The sequence below is a fragment of the Aquarana catesbeiana genome, linkage group LG06 (genome assembly GCF_042186555.1).
Source record: "Aquarana catesbeiana isolate 2022-GZ linkage group LG06, ASM4218655v1, whole genome shotgun sequence".
NCBI lineage: Eukaryota > Metazoa > Chordata > Amphibia > Anura > Ranidae > Aquarana > Aquarana catesbeiana.
The window spans coordinates 142515977-142531069 of record NC_133329.1 but is presented as its reverse complement, the minus strand read 5'-3'; positions in this window follow the sequence as shown (position 1 = coordinate 142531069).

Here is a 15093-nt window from a genome sequence, read left to right as displayed (position 1 = left end):
GTCACCAGAGCCTATCAAACATCAGGGTCCCTAAAGTTCCCTGCTTACATTAAGGTCCTTGGAGTTCCTCCCCCTTACCTCAGGATCCCAAAAGTCCCCCTTACATCATTCACACAAGCAGCCAGGAGGTGGTAAAAACAGGTGGCTGAGCAACAGTTTTGCCACCCCCTGGCCTCTCACCGAAAGTCTAAAATGCATCTGGAGGAGGCAAATTTAACATGGCAGCATCAAAAACCTCTCAAACTCAGCCATTCAAGTCAATAGGGCCACGCTACAACCATGAGCAAAAACTCTTGGCTTGCAGTATCTCCACTATAAACTGCCATTTGGCAAAAAGAAAAAAAAACACACAGGCATTCAGGATGTGGCAGGATTGCTTTCTGAATGCCCGACCTAGATTGCTTAGCCACACTCTAAAAATCCACCGCAGTCCACTGTGGATTGCTTTTTAGAGCACTAGCTACTGTGAACCTAGCCTAATACCAATCATCGTTATGCCCCTTATATTGCTGTCATTTTAACATGGTAACAATAAGCTGACACCTATGCTGCACAGATGTAAAGTTACTTTCAACCTGTTAAAAGGACAGCAATATGGGTGGCATTACAATGACTGGTGAACAGGCAGTTTTAGACGCTCCTATTTACTGCTGGGGTAAAACACTCCGCTCTTCCCTCACCTCAATCACTGGCAGGATCTTCTTTGCAGAGCTGATCCATCCCACACCAACACAGGAAGCCTGTGGGATGCAGACTTGATTGTGATAATGGACAGGGCACCCTATGTACATATTGGCTGAAGAGGCAGTGGAAAGTGGTGAAGTCCACCTCTTGCTGCCTCCTTAGGCATTGGGTAGCTGAATTCCTCTTGTTTTACTGTGTGGGTGGCCAAGAGGACATGTATTATAATATGGGATGATCTCTTATTAAAGGGAGATATTGGCAGCCTTCCTGCTGCCTACCCCCCCCCCCCCCCCCACACACACACACACACACACACACACACACACACACACACACACACACACACACACACTAAAAACCTAATGAGACCTGTGGGACTTGTGTCCGACTGTATACCCTTATTGGTGGCCCTGGAGGCAAGAGTGGGGGTAGCTGATGGCTAAATCATGGTGAAGTGGATTTTGAACAGTATCTAAAGTTTTTTGGGGTTTTTTTTTGCAACTTACAGTATGTCCCATTGAAGTATTTTCTCTTCACTTCTTGCCTTGTAAACACAACAGGAAATAAGAGGAAATCTTTCCAGAGTGAGGGGAAAACCTGCTATTAGATATTTGGTTCCAGAAACAGTGTCCCAAATGGAAGTTGTCCACTCTATTTTCTATTTTCAGTCCCGGGTTACAGTAGCCACTAGAACAAATGAGTAAATCCCCCTAACAGGGATATTGACAGCAATAAATAAATAAACACTCAATCCCAAAAACTTTGGCTTGAGACTTTAAGTATTTTGCTTTTTTATTGTTTGAGTATTTATATTGTTCTGCAGCCCAAACATACAACAGAGTGGACAGTTTCATAGATGATTACTTGGAAGATTTCATACTTCAATTTATATTAAATTTGAACATTCATCATTATTTAGAGGACATGTCTGTTCCTATCTCTTTTATCTTGACTCATTACAAGGATATGGAAGTGAAGAGTGTCAAAATTAAAAATTAATACAGCTATATCACAGACTTTCATTTCAAGCAGATTATATAGCTATGAATAAAAAAGAACAACGGGTTTCTACAACACACTGGTATTCAGAAGACAAGACCTGGTGGCAGTCTTCCATGTATGTGGGTCTCTAAGATTGCTATGGAAAGCAGCATTTCCGGGATGTTTACAAGCCGTTCTCAACATTAATGCAATGATTTATATCTTCAGATATCCCAGGATAATAGTACCGAAATTTAAGGCTGATTATTTAATGGTTACTGAGAAATAATGTATGGTATCAATGTAATTGGCTGTCGGCTAGGCAGTGACAAAATAATTATAATACGCAGCGCTTGAAAATCACTACTTAAAGTAATGTTATGTAGTACAACCCTTTCCCATTTTATTTCTACCCACACTTAAAGCGCACTTCAATATTTATTAGGGGATACAAATAACAGACAATAGATCAGGTTGATAAAAAAATGAAAGTGTTAAAAGTGTTAAAAAAAACAGCACTGAATATAAAGGCTGCCTTGATTGACCTATCCTTCTGAAAATGCATGATGCCTGCCTATTATTCTGTTCCCAAACTCTAATGCCGCGCACACACGATCGGAATTTCCAACAACAAATGTTCGATGTGAGCTTGTTGTCGGAAATTCCGACCATGTGTAGGCTCCATTTTTGGACATTTTCTGCCGGAATTTTGGACAACGAAAGTTTGAGAGCTGGATCTCAAATTTTCCGACAACAAAATCCGTTGTCGTAAATACCGAGCGTGTGTAGACAATTCCGACGCACAAAATTCCATGCATGCTCTGAATCAAATACGAGATGGAAGTGTTCGGTCTGGTAAAACTAGCGTTCGTAATGGAGATAGCACATTCGTTAAGCTGCAAAGTTTTTAATTTTTTAATGCAGCGCATTATCTTCTTCTTTATAATGCTAGAGTAATGAAATTGTTTTGATGCTGATATTCACACAGAGTTCTGACAAACTGATTTCTTTATTATTTCTCGTGATCTCATAAATAATCTTTTGTTTGTTGCCAGATCTCCAGAATAATGTTTATATATTTTTTTTCTAGTGATCTACTTTTTTCTTTGGTCAATATCTCCTGACTTTTTTTTTTTCTAATGATCTCCATAATATTTTTTGCCATTTTGTGTGTCAAGTTACCAAAACACCATTATTATCTTGTATTTTTTAACCTCAAAGATATTGGTTGGTGTTGGTGTCCCTTGTAAATTTCACATTGTCTTTTTGCAATGTACCTGCCCACTCACAAACAAGCTGTCCTTTTTCAACTAAAACACATAGCCAAGTATTTGTGAAAATAAGCTAGGCATTTATTAGGGGTCATAACAAAATAAAGAGGAAGGTAACGCTGAATAAACTGGTGAAATTGGCGAAGCCTTTGTACCCCAGGGCACACATCAACTATTTGACAGACAAAATTGGCAGCCTGAGGAATCCATTTAATAGCACCATCCGGTTCAGGACTCCAAGAGATCAGGAGCAGCAGCAGATGATATATATATATATATATATTATATATATATATATATATGTGTCCCGAGGCTGTGGTCTTACAACAGCCTGCGTCTTTTGCCAGACCTGACTGAATCCAGGCCATCACTCTCTTGTCTTCCTTCCACGGTTGCTTCCACGCTTGCTTCTAGGCTGTGGCTCTGATGTTGGAGTTGTGGCAGGAGGTGGAGGAGGTGGAGGAGGAGGAGGATGGTCCAACTCACACAGGTGGGTTTTGCGTGTGAGTTTGCCCCTCAACCCCTTATTTAGGGCCAGATAGATCACTTCCTCACAAATGAGGTGTTGGCCCACCTCGTTGGCTGCCTTCCTCTTTATTTTATTATTAAAAAAAGGTGTTTCACCTGCCACAGACAGGACAGCTCCCTGTATTTATCAATGAAGCTGGGGAGGAAGTCATGATCATTGAATCTATCCATTTTACCTGCAAGACACAACACAAGACAAACCCTAATGTTAGGCTAAACTCTCCTAATCTTGTCCCAATATAGGCCTCAATCTATAAGCAGTATAGGCCACTAATGCCCCAAGTTAAAATTGTACCATCGTTAGCACGATCGGCGCTTATGCTACTGCGTCCTCCGCTCACAGTTCATAAGTACGACGCACGCGTGTTACGCTTTATATACACTGCGCATGCATGAAACTCCGCCCGCCCCTGACCTTCTTTCTAGTATATTCCCCGCCCTTTCTCTTTATTAAGGCCTCACATATGTTCTTTGTAGAGATGGTGGAGATGGTGGACATCTTGAAGAGGGCCGACTATGATGGGAAGCATGGACCTTACCCAAACCCAAATGTGAGAAAGGCCAAGATCATGGCTAAAGTTGTGAAAAGTCTGCAGAAGAATTTTGGGGTATGGCAATCCAAGGATCAACTGAGGAAACAATGGTCAGACCTCAAATTGAGGGAGCAGGATCAGTATACAAGAATCAGGAGAGTGCTGCAAAAAAGTATTTTGTTGTGTGTTCCTATTATTATTATTACGTTCATGCTGATCCATGTGCTTTTTTATTGTTGTACAGTTTAAAATGGCAAGTTTCAGGTTCGTGGGCACAGTAATCGTTCGTAGTTAACATCGTTCGTTCGCACACTAATACAATGTTTTTGGCAGATGCAGGTTAACTACATTTGTTCATGCCTATTTGTATTAAAAGAAGTTTGTTGTCTAGATGAGTTTGTAACTAGAATGAAATGCAAACTTGATTCAGTGTAAGGAGAGGACACTCAGCAGCTGTTTACACATCTGGACGCAGAAACACTAGTGTGGGACACCAGAACACCCTTTTTATGGTGTCTCACAGAGGTGGTCCAGTGGATACTAGGGGTGTCTCCATGTGTGAAACTTGCACAAAACAGGTAAGTATTCTAGCTTTAGAAAGGGAAAAAAAATATGTCTTCAGCCTGGAACTCTGTCAAAACAGACAATTGTATGACATTTCTAAGCAATGTTTCATATTCCTAATTCTGTCCTCAAATATCTGTGTGCTAAGTATACCTATTTTTTAATTCACATAGGGGAGAAAAAGACTCAGGATATCAGAGGACACCAGGGACCCCCAACCTCCTAAAGAAGGGGAAGTCACCACACCACAACCTCAGGATGTGGAGGAAGGAGAGGTTTATGAAGTGGGCGAAATAGTGACCACAACAGGTGAGTGTCTGAGACCACAGCTTCAGGTAATAGATGTATGCCTGCATATATATAATACATGGTGTTTTTTTATTTTATTTTCAGGTGATGTGGATGTTGTGGAAGAAGAATCTCATTTCACCAGTGCAAGTGCACACGTCCTCATCGGGGAGATCATGGTGTGCAATCGTGATTTAGAGCTGATAAAGGAAAACATCAATGATGTTCAAAAAAAATGAAGAACATCATTCATGTTTTAGGCAGAATCTAAAACACACAAAAATTGTACTGTTTTGTTGTGTAATTTTTTTCTTTTAAATCAAGTTTTAAAGTATTTAAAAGCCAAATTTTGAAGATGCACACAGTCAACATGTGCTATCTGCCATCACGGGATATCAATGTACGCGTTTTGTGGGTGCAACCCCTTCCTCATAACTAAAGTAGATGAGAGGAAGGGGTTGCACCCCTGAAACACGTCCATTGACCCCCATGATGGGAGCTAGCACATGTTGACATTAGGCATGGGATCAGGAGGGAAATCCACATTTTGACTCGCATTTTGTGTGCATCTTCAAAATTTGGCTGTTACAGGGGTGACATCAGCCCATCTGATGAAGGCAATATCAACACAGTTTGGACATACTAATGTCTGATATTGCCTTCACTTTGTCAAAGTTGAACTTTGTAAGTTCCTGAGTTGTGTATATTTTTTGGTTTAAAACATGACTGTTTAACCCAAAAAGACTATTTGTACTGTCAAACCTAAAAATGTTATACAACAAATATGTTGGTTTGTTCAAAAACCCTTTTCTTATGCACAGTGAATGTGCATAGAGTAAAATTTTTATATTCAACCACGTGTGGCTTCTTCTTTCAATGCACAATACCAGTTTTTGGAGTAAGTTGGTGTTTACAGTGGCAATGGGGGCTATTTACTAAAGGCAAATCCACTTTGCACTACAAGTGCTCTAAAATTTGCCACAATCAGGCCATTTTCGGGACTCAAAACAATTAATAATTCATGGTGCTGAAAAGGATGTGGTTTTTTTTTTAGCATTAATGCATTACATACATTAAAACAAAAACAAAGTGTGTGTGTAGCAGACCCACAACGTAATAGCTGAAGAAGAGATTGTCACCTCATGTATCATGTATCAAATAAATTACATTTGCACTATTGAAGAAAATGGCCAAAAAGAAAAGCCCATTGGAGAACCTAGGAGACAGCTAAAAGAAACACAAGCAGTAAATCAAATGAAATATTATTTCAGTTTAAAATAAAAATTTATTTAAAAAATGTTTCTCAAACATTTGCTGGCATATCAATGGCCCCCCTACTCACAAAGTATTCCAGATATTTTTGACGGACTTCGCAGCGCTTTGGGGGGACAAGTCAGGACAGCCAGCTTCAAGCGCCGTCAGGGTTGACTGATCTGGCAATCCGGCCTCAGGCCCAATTGAGGCCACATAGTTCGAAGCATTTCTCCTTAGAAAGTTGTGCATAATGCAGCATGTAAGTATGATATGGTTTATTTTATATTCCGCCATGTGAACTGGCGTCAGGAATAGGCGGAACCGACTGGCCATTATGCTGAAAGCATTCTCCACCACTCTTATGGCTCTGGACAGCCAGTAGTTAAAAACTCTCTGGTCCGGGGTGAGGGTCTTCATGGGGAATGGCGTTCACCAAGCCCAAATGCTTCATCAGCGACAAAGAATGGTAGATCAGCCACGTTGTCTTCTGCAGGTGGCAATCCCAAGCCACCACTCTGGAGCCATCGGTAAAGCTCGGTCTGGGCGATGACTTCACCATCTGACATCTGACCATTCTTCCGCACGTCCACATAGAGAAACTCATATGTCGCCAACACCACCGCCAACATCACTATACTATTAAACCCCTTATAGTTGTAATAGTATGATCCCGAGTTGGTTGGTGGCACGATGTGGACGTATTTGCCATCAATTGCCCCTCCGCAGTTGGGAAAGTCCCACCGCTGGGCAAAGTGGGATGCCACATTCTGCCATTCCTGTGATGTTGAAGGAAACTGTTGAATCAAACAAGAAAAAAAAATTAGTACTTTTGCACATAACATTGCAAGCAGATTAGACACAAACATTCTTGGCCAACATCAGTATAACATTTATTTTAAGGAGTATTTAAAGACAAAAATGTAAGGTCCACTTAACAGATTCCTCACCCCCTCTGATGCCCCATTTAAAAATTTTAGGGGGGGGGGATGTTTTGGACAGGTAACCCTCTCCACTTCATTGAGAGCTGAATGCATACATAATGTGTGTTACTTTGGCCAGGCCCTCCTTAGTTACACTATTGGCAGCCCACTGGACAAGTAAGAAGTGTCATAATACACAAATATAAATACACACTGTATAAGTTGAAGCACAATTTTACATTCTGCAATTACGATCAAGATAATAGGAGAATAAAACTTGAAACAGTACCATTTGAAAGTATTCAGGCAGGCCCTTGCACTATATGCTTTGGTAAATTCATCCATAAATCTGACCACAAAAGAGGTAGGTATAGTGTGTATGGGTTTGGCAAAGTCAGCAGATAGAGGATTGGTATCGGTTGACTTAGCAGTTGGGGGGAGGGAGGGTTCCAAATGAGTTTGGGACCCCCTAAAAAAAAGCCTCTGGCACTCTTCCTGAATTTAAGGACAAAAATAACATTTGGACACATTTTAGGGGGTGTTTAGGGTAAAGCAAAACAATGGACAAAATACATTGTTAAGTGACTAGGCTAGGTTTGTATGGGCCCAGGATAGCATGCTGGGGAGGTTAGTGAAGGCAAATGTGCATGAAGGACAAAAAAGGAACTTTAAAAACTTCCAGCATGCATGAGGACAAAGGGGACATTCACAGCATATTACAATCATGGTAATTATGGAATGATGAAATAAATACAATACATTAGCAAACATTAAATACATGGAATGTGATGTTAAAGGAGAACACTTACCTTAATATAGTCCTTCTGCAGGACCTGAATAATGGAAGAACAGGTCTCTGGAATAATGATCCCCAGAGCCTGGGGGAGATACCTGTCAAGCACTTGATGTCCTGCAGACTTCTCCCAGTCGCCAAGTACCGCAACGTGGTGACTAGCCTTTCCGGAGTGATGACTTGCTGCATGCAGGTGTCCTGCTTCGTAATATAAGGGGACAGCAAAGTGAACAAATGGTGAAAAACAAGGTCTGTCATCCAGAGATAATTCCTGAAATCATCAGGATTATTCTCACAGATCTCGCTCAACAAAGGCATGTGCGAGAATTGGTCACGCTGGAGTAACCAATTCTTCGTCCATGAAATCCTCTCCGCCCTGTTCATGGTCTGGGCTTGGGTCAAAGTAAGAACCCCAACAACAAGCCCCTGCATAGCACAAACTCTATGATGTAGAGTACCCAAAACATGGCTAAAAAATGGTCGGCTGGTTAGAACAAACTAACAGAACGCACTGAAAATCAGAAAGGCCTGAGAAGAGCGAGTTGAAAATCAAAAATAGCAGACAAGAACGCACTGAAAAACATATACAAACAGATACAAACTATAAAAGAACGCACTGAAAAACAGATACAATCTGACTACATGCACTGAAAAACATATACAAACCCACAAAGGCAAACTGAAGAGCAGTAACGATCTGAAAAGCACAAGGCTAAAAGCGTGAATCGTCTCTCACCAAACTTCTACTAAGAAGAGATTAGCAGAAGGAGCCCAAAGGGTAGCGCACTGGCTATTGAACTTCCTTTTTCTAGTCCTCTCGTACGTGTTGTACGTCAGTGCGTTCTTGTCGATCAGAATTTTCCAAAAACATTTGTGCGACCGTGTGTATGCAAGACAAGTTTCAGCCAACGCGGTTTGGTTGTCGGAAATTCCGATTGTCTGTATGCAGCATTACACTTACTAAAATGTCCTGAACATTAGAACCCCTGAAAAAAACAGAGGGCACATTTTGATCCAATGCTGGAAATAAGCTATTTGAAGGTAGTGCTCCCGAGTGGCCACCAAATATATCCTTCACAGACCAGGGCGTCTCTAAGAGTACTGATAAGTACACAATTTAAATTGCATAAATACCATGGACTTGTGTGTGATTTTCTGGTATTAGTAAATCAAACCACAAGTATTTCTAAAAAAATCCCAGAACTGTCGTCCACATGAGATGAGACGTGTCATCTTGAATACATGACTCCTTGAGATGCACTATAGATTCCAGCTAATAGCTATATCATGTGCATAACGTTATGATTAGTGGATGGTTATTGCATTATGCTAATTAAAGCTTTCCATCATGGGAGTTCCTTTCCAGGGAATCTCCAACCCTTTAGATAAACAGGAGAACAAATATAGATGATTTCTAATCAGCAGGTAGCATGAGCCTTGCTGACTGGATAACTGTAGCTTTGATTCAGCAGAGGTGTGCCTGACCTCTGCAGAGTGATCCCCACTTCCACAAAGAAAGCAAAGCTCTTTCTCTACAGAATGCTGGCAGGGAATAGGCTTTCCTACAGAAAACAAACTGAAATATTTTATACACATCTTGTTTTGGTGCACCTGGAATATATTTGACCATTTTTTTTATTATTATTTTAAAATTATTATTTTCAGCATTTCAGAAAATTCCAAACATTATCTTGAAACATATACAATGCAATTTATCTTATCAGTCCCCGTCCTCTCCCCTCCAATAGCAAAACAGAGGGAGGGAGGAGGGAACCACACAAAAGGAAAAAGAAAGAAAGAGGAAAAAAGAAGAAAAAACTATTTAAACTAAACTTCTGTAAGGCTTTGAGTCAAGATTACCAAAGCCCAATCACTAAAACCAACATTGTTCATGCAAATATTCCTATAATTTTAAATGTTTTAATCTGTAGCACCCTCTACCAATAGGTAGGTGCTAGTAAGGGTTATTTTACTAGGGATAGTTCAGCACAGGCAAATTTAGGCAGGCCTATGCTGCAAGCTAGGCCTGTTTGTTTTGATCTGGAGGCTGGGAGTGGTCAGAGTAGTAATGGGTGTGACCACCTGTGCTCTAGTTCTGGGGCGCCTCCCCTGCTTTCAGAAAGAAGATTCTGGAAGATGGGCTGGGTCTAGAACTGGAGTGGCAGGCAGCTCATGTGGGAGCCCTGACCAATCCCCAATCGTTATTGGCAGGGGGCAGGCCTCCTATATAAGCTGAGGTGATATGCTACTGGGAAGAGAAGTCGGCTGAGTGAAGTGAGGAATGGAATGCCATCCTCATCTCGGGAGGGGGGGGGTGCGCCGATCGCAGGAGAAGGCCCAGGGAGAACTGTGAGGTAACATTGCCTCTACACGGTCATTGGCAATGTCTCTGCCACCACACGGTCGGATGGCAGAGAACTCCTGGAGCAGAGGGGCAGGTGAAGCTGTCGGAATGCATGGTCCAGTCAAGTTTCTCATCAAGGACTCAGGGCTGAGAAAGGTTGGTGAGTGTTACCATAGTGGAGGGCTGGAGGTGCCAAGAAGCCTGTGAGGGAACTCTGCTTTTACACGGTTCTTTGGCAGATTCTTCATCAAACACACGGTGGATGATGGGGAGTCCTGGATCAGAGAAGAGACTGTGGAGATCTGTGTCAAGTCGATGTGGCCTGAGGGCACATGATTTGCAAGTTGGGCTGGCTGGGAACCATTACCTAAAGTCATGCTTTTAACCTACTAGGCCTCCAGGGAGAGGTTCTGCAGGCCTCAGGCCTAGTAGCAGTGAGCAATCAGAGCCAGTAAAGGGACTTATTCAGAGTGGGCCCCTATTACCCAATAGAAGAAGATGTGACATACTTCATTTCAGTAACTACAAGTGTGTGCAGGAGGAAACCAGTGTGGGTAGAAGGAACCAAGCTTTGTGCAGGAGGAAAGAAGTTTCTGAGAAACATCATTTCTACACAGTCAGAAGTGGTGTCCTCATTCTCTACACGGTATTCAATGAGGAATCCTTGGAAGCAAATAGTCTGCGGGAGGAGAGCAGAGGAGAAGCAACAGTCTGCATGGAGATACAGGAGGAGATTTACATTTAATGTTCATGCACATCCAATCTTCTGGCTCTAACATTGTGCTTTTGTGTTTCAATTATAAATATGATGGCAATGATTAATCCTATGGGCATCCCATATTCCAGTCCCTATCCACGTTGTGCCCCCTAATAAAACAACAAAAACAAAACCAGCAAAAGACTGATCGTTGTCTCTGGAAGTGATGTATGAAGTCTGGCAGTGGAGTGATTTGGTGGATTGTTTTTTACTAGCTGCAACACCATGGCTACATTTGGAGGTCCCACCGAGATCCGCCTTCATGGTTAACCTGCTGGCCGTCGCCCCTAGCACCCGCTAAAGCCAAGGGGGGACTTTGCCTATTTTGCCAAGTTTTGGGGTACAAGTAGGGAAAAGACTATTGCTCTTGAATTGACTTTTGCCACATGCCGTTGCCCATAGCAACTAAATTCAAACTTATCGCCAAGTACTGTTGTCCATAGCAACTGTCCAGGATCAGCGCTGCCATCACACCCCTGCACTTAGTTGTTTCAATGGACACTCACCAACGCAATAAGCCCTGCAAACAGGGACTGTAACCTTGTGCTATCACCTGTGGCAACCACGGTGAGTGATCTTGCTCTGGATTACAAATATGAAGGCAACGAGGGGGTGTCTTTGACAGGATGTTGCACGGTCAGTCCCACATAGTAGGATATCACAGGAGAGACTTTACTATGTTAATGGTGATCATTGTACAGTTTGCCTGCTTTCAGTTCCAGCTCTGTGACGCAGTTTTAAAACTAAACCTGGACAGTGCCTGCAATTCACCAGCACCTGCCACCAGGTGTCACTACAGCGCACATTGTCTGAAGCCTGCTTACAGTTCCTCGCACGCTGAACCAATGAGCGTGTGGGCGGAGTCACACCCCAGTGGAGGACAGAAAAGAACTCAGCATGCTGCACAGCAGACACGAGGTGGAGGAAGATGGCGGTGGGTGATCGGAGGATGCCCGCTGTGCAGCGATTGCCTGAGATGCAGGACCAGGTGCTAGTTGACACTGGCATCCGATTGGAACTTTGTGGGGGACTCGCTTTGGGAGTGATCAGAGGAGTGAAGCGACTATGCATGCTGTGTTCCAGGTGCCACCTACCTACAATCAAAGCCAGCGCCTGGGCCCAGTTCGGTCACTGTGGGGAGCCACTAACCCGCTTAGGGCTGGTTGAGCGGGAATCAAGGTACTACAATATCCACCCTCTCACAGGATTATGCATGCTGCAGCCGCAGGACAGTCGGAGGGCTGGAGAGGGCCAGGGATCACTTGCCAGTGATGGAGGAGAGCGTCCAACAGGTGCGTCCACCCCAGAGTTCCAGGACTTAGGAGAAGAAAAGACTGCTTTGGAGACCCGTGGCCTGGCCAGGGGCCTGGAGGCTGCAGGAGTCAGTGTGCGGCCTCCTGATGATATCCCTGAAGAGTCGGCTCCAAGTAAGACCCTTGCTGTGCCCATCCGGGGGGAGTACCTTCAGGTGAGCTGGATGATGTGAGCAAGGGCTCACAGACTGGGGTTTGCCCAGGGTGCTGGAGAGGTTGGGGTCAGTAGAGAAGTTGTTCTCCTGGTCTTCCCCCGAAGAGGGCTCCAGTGAGGAAGAATGGGAGACCGGAGATTCCCCATCTGTTGATACATCATCTGACAAAGTGGAGGAACCACAGTCCCCAGCATGTACCCCAGCGCAAACCAGCAGGATCTTCACAAATCAGCCATCCACTACCCAGACCAGGGCACCCACTTACAGGCAATGGGTTATCAAGGCCCCAAATGCCTGTGTCCTACCAGGAACAGGAAAAATTAAGGAGTTACCCCAACTCTCAAGATTCCAGTGGGAAGTGCAAAGGAGGGTAGCCTTGGAGTGGGGCTTAGATTTTCCCTATGTCCCAACCCAGACCATCATAGAGGCCTCATGGGGACAGTGGGAGGATGACATGGTTTGGGACTTTCTGCACATCCCCGAGTGATGCCTGGGCCCGTTTCAAGGACATCAAGAAAGAGTGGAGCTTGGGTCGTACAATTCACAAAGACCGGGTCCTGGCTGTAAAGGCGGGGCGGCCTACCAGGAGCCACTCGGTCTCAGTCAGAGGAGAGGGGGATAGCCGGAGGAGATTGCCGGATTGTGTGAGGAAGGACTGCTGTGATGTGCAGCCCACATGGAGCCAGCCACCAGGACTACAAGGACAGGGCAGGGCCTGGTTGGTCTTCTTCAATGACACTTTTCAGATTTCTTTACAGGGACAGCTTTTGCCCGCCACCCAGGGTGCCTGATGGAAGGATGAGTTATCATGGACACCAGGGTGCACTGTCCTTGTTAAACCTTCCTGCTACCTGACTTTCGTGAGGGGCCCCTCCACCTAGGAGCAACTAGAAGGTTTCCTTCTTGCCATTTGGCGTGTTTGTTGGATGGTACTCTATAAGAGGTACCCTTAGATCCCACTTGCAGGAGTGACGGAGAGCATGCCATCTTTGAAAAAAAAAAAGTGTGTGTTCTATTTACCAAGTGGAGGATGATAACCCCCTCTACCTGGTGAATGCTGTATAGATAGTGTATAGTTAGACTGTGTGTATGTTTTGTCTTCTCTTAGGAACACCGGGATGGGACGGCTGTCCATCCCCACCGTGGGACAATAGATGAAGACCTGTGGTAGGCAGAGTATTCCTCCCCATGGAGTAGTGTTCTGCCTCCACTTGTATGGCGTTAGCTACAGGGACCTGTAGATAGGATGTATGTGTAGAATGTACAATTGTATATATATGATCAGAGTGTATATAATATATTTCTGTACTTTTATACAAAATTCCCGTCCAAGTTTTCATCCTTTTCCCATCCAAACAAATTTTATGGGATGCCCTCTACTCCTGGGCCCACAAGGAATTTTTGTAAATTATTTTCCACAGCTGAGGACAGCTGTGATTTTTGGTGGGGGGTGAATGTAGCACCCTCTACCAATAGGTAAGTGCTAGTAAGAGTTATTTTACTAGGGTTTGTTCAGCACAGGCAAATTTAGGCAGGCCTATGCTGCAAGCTAGGCTTGTCTGTTTTGATCTGGGGGCTGGGAGTGGTCAGAGTAGTAGTGGGTGTGATCACCTGTGCTTTAGTTCTAGGGCCCCTCTCCTGAGAGAAGATTCTGGAAGAGGGGCTGGACTTGGAACTGGAGTGGAAAGCAGCTCATGTGGGAGCCCTGACCAATCCCCAATCGTTATTGGCAGGGGTGGGCTTCCTATATAAGCTGAGGTGATATGCCACTGGGGGGAGAAGTCGGTAGAGTGAAGTGAGGAATGGAATGCTAGGCAGTAGCAGGAGGCCATCTCTATCTGGGTGGGGTGTGACGATCGCAGGAGGAGGCCCAGGGAGAACTGTGAGGGAACATTGCCTCTACACGGTCATTGGCAATGTCTCCGCCACCACACAGTTGGATGGTAGAGAACTCCTGGAGCAGAGGGGCAGGTGAAGCTGTCGGAACACATGGTCCGGTCAAGTTCCTCATCAAGGACTCAGGACTGAGGAAGGTCAGTGAGTGTTAACACAGTGGAGGGCTGGAGGTGCCAGGAAGTCTGTGGGGGAACTCTGCTTTTACACGGTCTTTAGCAGAGTCTTCATCAAACACATGTGGATGATGGGGAGTCCTGGATTAGAGAAGAGACTGTGGGGATCTGTGTCAAGTCGATGTGGCCTGAGGGCGCATGATTTGCAAGTTGGGCTGGCTGGGAACAGTAGTCCATTACCTAAAGTCATGCTTTTAACCCACTAGGCCTAGGGGGAGAGGTTCTGCAGGCCTCAAGCCTAGTAGCAGCGAGCTACTTAGTGATTTATACACTTATTCTGAAAAAAGAGCCATGTCAATACCACAAAATGTGTTGATTTTTTTTTTTTTTTTTATTGTATGGGGCAATTGAATAACTACCTTTTGAAGAAATAATTCTCAAGCATTTCTTTTTAACACAGATACCTCTGCTGATTTCCCCTCCAGTTTTTTTATTTTGGGGCAAAAACCTTTCACTCTAAACCCATACTTGTTTCATATTAAGATGAAATCCCTAGTACAGTATCTGATTCACTTACAGTGATCTACGAAAGTTTTTGGAGAGTTTGCTCTACTTGAATTTTGGTAATTCTTATCCACAATCAGCTATGCATTATCAACCTTTTTTTCTGTTGCTTTCTATATATTGTTGTAAAATTTG